General features: G+C 42.6%; 1 pseudogene; it reads right to left on the bottom strand.

The window, feature by feature from the left end:
* Positions 1 to 4367: 4367 nt before the first annotated feature.
* LOC126426567 (5S ribosomal RNA) lies at positions 4368 to 4485 on the bottom strand (annotated as a pseudogene).
* Between the last annotated feature and the right edge of the window lie 482 nt (positions 4486 to 4967).

Below are 4967 nucleotides of genomic sequence, written 5' to 3'. Positions count from 1 at the left end.
TTTTAACACGTGTAATGCATCACGAAGCAAATACCGCCCGCACTGGTGGAATGTTACGTGAAACCACGTACTTATACGTTTGAGAGTTTTACAGCGCCATCTATCACAAAGCGAAAACAGTGGTGCAACTAAAACATTCATATTTCTTTACGTACTACACGAATATGTAATAAAAATGGGGATTCCTATTTAAAAAACGCAGTTGATATCCGTTTGACCTATGGCAGCACCATTTATCGGGCCAACCATCTGGTTTCCCCCTTGAAGCTAGACGAGTTTCATCCCTTGTAGTTTTTTCGTTTGGTGCTTATTTCGTGAGATATTTGGCCCGGTCACTATCAATGGACCTCCCTGTATACAGGTAAACAAGCCACACGAAGGTGTCTTGATTTCCCTTGAGTTTTGGTTCTGTTAACAAACGCAAGGTCTGAACTGCTTCTCCGGTACCTTTACTTTTCTAACTGATAGTCATTCAACAGATCTTTATTTTTTTTAGCATTCGTATGTAAATTATCCTTTAAACTGTTTTGATGCATGAGATAATAAGCTCAAATGGCTCTGAGCACTATGGGACTTAACAGCTGTGGTCATCAGTCCCCTAGAACTTAGAACTACTTAAACCGAACTAACCTAAGGGCATCACACATATCCATGCCCAAGACAGGATTCGAACCTGCGACCGTAGCAGTCGCGCGGTTCCGGACTGGGCGCCTAGAACCGCTAGACCACCGCGGCCGGCGATAATAAGCTCACGTTTCGGTAGTCGTCGCATTTGTCTGCCCTCGCTATCATAAAGACTGTGCGGATGTTATTTTTCCGAATGTCTGATGTTGTATCTCCCGTCTCATAGGTTCTACACGCTAACTTCAGCAGTCGTTCCTGTGGCACTTCTCATATTACATTAAGAAGTCTAAATGTATGCTAGCGATGCTTTCTGCCTTGTTACTTCCCAAGTCTTCCAAAGCTCTGTCGATTTCGGTCACTAATACTGAGGCTTCTGCCTCTTCCAAAAAAAGACATGCATTTTTTCTTTCATCATGTCAGCGCGTTGCCCTCCTAGAGGCCTTCATTGTGTTCTTTCCACTAATACGCTTTCTCCTCTGTGTTAAATATCCCGTGTAGTATCCAAACGTTGCTTGCAGCTAGTTTGTGATACCACTGAAACTCATATTTACAGCCAGCCTGCGTGCCCTACTCCGTCAGAATACTGTTCAACACATAGAAGTAAGTTCTCGAAACGTAACCTAATTTACATGCATATTGCCAATGGAATGCACATCCGGAGTGTATAACCCAGCATGTCCTTATAATACGATACTCAGCTGAAAACCATTCGTACCTTACATTTTATTTACATTTTTTATGTGATGTAAATGCATGTAACTTACAAACTACTGGCTTAAGTCTGTTGCGTTGTAGCTTAGCAAATTATTATGAATTCGCTTCGTTACAGTGTTTAATGAACATTTCCAACTGTGCATTCGCCTTACTTGATAAGTTGTTAATTTTTACGTTTAATAAAGCACTCCGTCTTCAGGCCACGAGTGGTCTACCGGGACCATCTGACCGCCGTCTCATCCTCAGAGGAGGATGCGGATAGGATGGGCATGGGGCCAGCACACCGCTCTCTTGGTCGTTATGATGGTATCCTTGACCGGAGCCGCTACTATTTGGTCGAGTAGCGCCTCAATTGGCATCACGAGGCTGAGTGCACCCCGAAAAATGGCAACAGCGCATGGCGGCTGGAAGATCACCCATCCAAGTGCCGGTCACGCCCAGCAACGCTGAAACTCGGTGATCTCACAGGAACCGGAGTATCCACTGCGGCAAGGCCATTGCCAATTTTTGCATTTAGTGCAGAAGAAAACTCAGTAGGGGATAGCAACCTATTATCGGATACTGTTTTTAAATTTAAGATTAACAGCATACTAGTAATCCTTAAATCATGGAAAATGTGCTATACTATTACTATGGAATTTTAAATACTACCTGTAAAAATCTTCAGAATATTTTGTCGTTTAGTAATAGAAGGACAAAAAATTAATACGAGCAATTTTTACATCTGGAGTACATGATCCCTAAATACGGGTGGGAAGTAAACAATAGAATTTAATGAGTTATTAACATAATGTTGATTCGCACCAAATGTTTATTTCAAAAGTACAGTGTGCTGCATAAGTGTTGGTTACTCTGCAGTCGTTTCAGCCGTCACTAGAGAAGTGTTCTGTCTTTGTGCTTTTTGATACGTAAGTCACACTTAAAAACTTTTCAAGTGTCATCATCGATATCTGCATGAAGCTCATAATACTAACAAAGGCGTCCGATTTACGTAATCGAGGTGGCCTTAGAGGTATCAGTGGATCACAGTTGGTCGCAGTAAATGCACTCTACGTCCTCTTCGCATGTGTGTGATAAGTCTATAAGCATGGTTTCATCAAAGCTTGAATTGGAGATTTCCTCACCATAAACTTTCCGTCTCATGGTTTTCTTGTTCTTTCTTACCAGCACCTCCAGTTTGGTAGTCTGACATATTGAAAGTCTATCAGATGCATCAAATGAAACTCATGCAGTGCGTTTTAGTAAAGATGGTGTCGTTCCTCTAGTCTTGGTAATTACTTTCTTTTTTCCCTTATCCAGGGATTGCTCCACAACGTTTTCAAAAGGAGATGGCGTCAGCATTGCTGCTTCGTGGTGGGACTGATGGTGGAAACAGAGAAGACGTGCTGTTTTCAAAGGCAGAAAGCGCTGTTTCCATTCCATTAATAGCAGTCGAAAGTCGTCCTGCTGTAGCTTCTGAGTCCTTGCCAGCATATGCTGCAGATTGCTGAGGAGGAAAATCCATAGATGTAAAAATCTGGGTGATATAACAATGCAACCCATATTTTTGAAACCATTCGCAGTCACTTCAGTTGTTGCGGCTCTGCTATATGCGCTACCCATCAATGGCCGACTGTCTTTTTCCCTCACACACTGGGAAGGATGCGCAGTGGGACCATAAAAGACCTGCCCAGAGGTGAGGATGATCCACAACGTCAGTGGTACGAGTACGCATATTAGAATGATGTGCATCAAAATAAGCATCACTGGCGACCTACAGGTTCCAGCATAATGCAAGGGACATATTAACTATCCGGAATTAGGCAACAATCCGAAATTTGTGTAATTTATGCTACTACGTTTTCTACTTACAAAGTTTTCAGCCATGTGTAAGCTAACAATAATTAAGAATACTTAATAGTGAATAACACAGTTCAAATGTTACCCAGGCACTCAGCTCAGGATAAATTACGTAGAAGGACTGGCCTGAGATTCGGATAACATCATTCACCATTTGTAAAACTTTTATTATAAAAGAGAATAAAGTGCACACATGCAATTTCTGAATATACCCAAAGGCTATTGCCACTTATAAAATTTAAAATGGATTGAATCCAAAAAATTTCTATAATAATTTAAGAACAAGCCGAAAGGGCCTTTCAATAATACTTGAAGAAGAAATAACGGAATCTGCTCTAATATTAAGTTTACACGTTTAGGAAAATATGAAACCAACATCTGGCGTATTTAATCTGATAAACAGGACCCGCTACCGTTTTAGAATCTTATACCACATTTCAAACCTACAAACTGGATCCCGACCAATATGAAACCAAGAAAATTTGGCTAGTGTCAGATAATATTACTTAAACTACCTTGGTGAGCTATTCCATATTTCATTTAAGCTGACTAATAGTCTTTCATGTCTCCTGGTTTCACACGAAGTCCTGTTTCACAAGATACTTCTTTCTTTCTGTGTTTGTCATGTTACTTCTTCACGACACTAACGGACGCTTTGTCTACTATTTTTAGCCTGTGGATTTTAATAACGCAACACTCAAAGTACACCGACGGAAAATATAAAGGCAGTTGTAGAGATTTCAGTTTACACGTCAACTATTGTTCTAGTGACATTCAAAACCCAAAAGAACAATTCTGCGCAACAATATCATCAATAGTGGAATGAGATACAGTATACTGTACATCAGCTGAAAGATGCCACTGACCGCAATTATTAATTTCATGTCGCCTTTAGCTCTGTATTACGTCGCTAATTTAGAAGAATGCATATTTTCAAAAATACTAGTGGCACATTTCTAGTATAACCCACGGTCAGAAAAACTCTCCTGTCGAACAGGCCATGAAGGCCCAACGGTACCGACCGGCCGCCGTGTGATCCTCAACCACAGACGTCACCGGATGCGGATATGGAAGGGTATGTAGTCAACACACCGTTCTCCTGGCCGTATATCAGTTTCGGAGACCGGAGCCGCTACTTCTCAATCAAGTAGTTCCTCAGTTTGCATCATAGGGGCTGAGTGCACCCCGCTTGCCAACAGCGCTCGGCAGACCGGATGGTCACCCACCCAAGTGCTAGCCCAGCCCATCAGCGCTTAACGTCGGTGATCTGGCGGGAACCGGTATTACCACTGCGGCAAGGCCGTTGGTACGCTCAGAACATCGGAAAGAAATTGAATCTAACGTATCGTGTCAAGAGGTATCTCCACGAACGCCGATGTCAGCAGGGTTACCACTTGAGGCGATATTTAGCATAAGTCTTATTTGTGATATTCTGATAAACGATCTTGCCCGAAACGCGTCAGTAAAGTTTTTATAGTAAATGTATTATTATTACTTAGCGGCCTGAAGCAGTGATGGTTGCAGACCTTGTGTCAGAGATTGAGCTGTTCGTATTTAGAGGCTAGGTGTACTGTGAAAGAGAAAGGTAGAGTGTGAACTCTGTAAGTTCTACGGCTCGTAATTGTGAGCGTGGCCCTGGCAATCAATCGGTGGGCCGTGTCCGGTATTGGCGAGCAAGAATTTTACTACAGGCGGCCGCGTTTTACGGGGATTGTTGGGAGCCGCTACCTGCCGTCCTTAATGGCGGCCGTTGCGACCGCGCGATATGAAATATGTACGGCGGGGCGGAC

The sequence above is a fragment of the Schistocerca serialis genome, chromosome 1 (assembly GCF_023864345.2).
Source record: "Schistocerca serialis cubense isolate TAMUIC-IGC-003099 chromosome 1, iqSchSeri2.2, whole genome shotgun sequence".
NCBI classification, from domain to species: domain Eukaryota; kingdom Metazoa; phylum Arthropoda; class Insecta; order Orthoptera; family Acrididae; genus Schistocerca; species Schistocerca serialis.
This window is presented reverse-complemented; position numbering and strand designations above follow the sequence as displayed.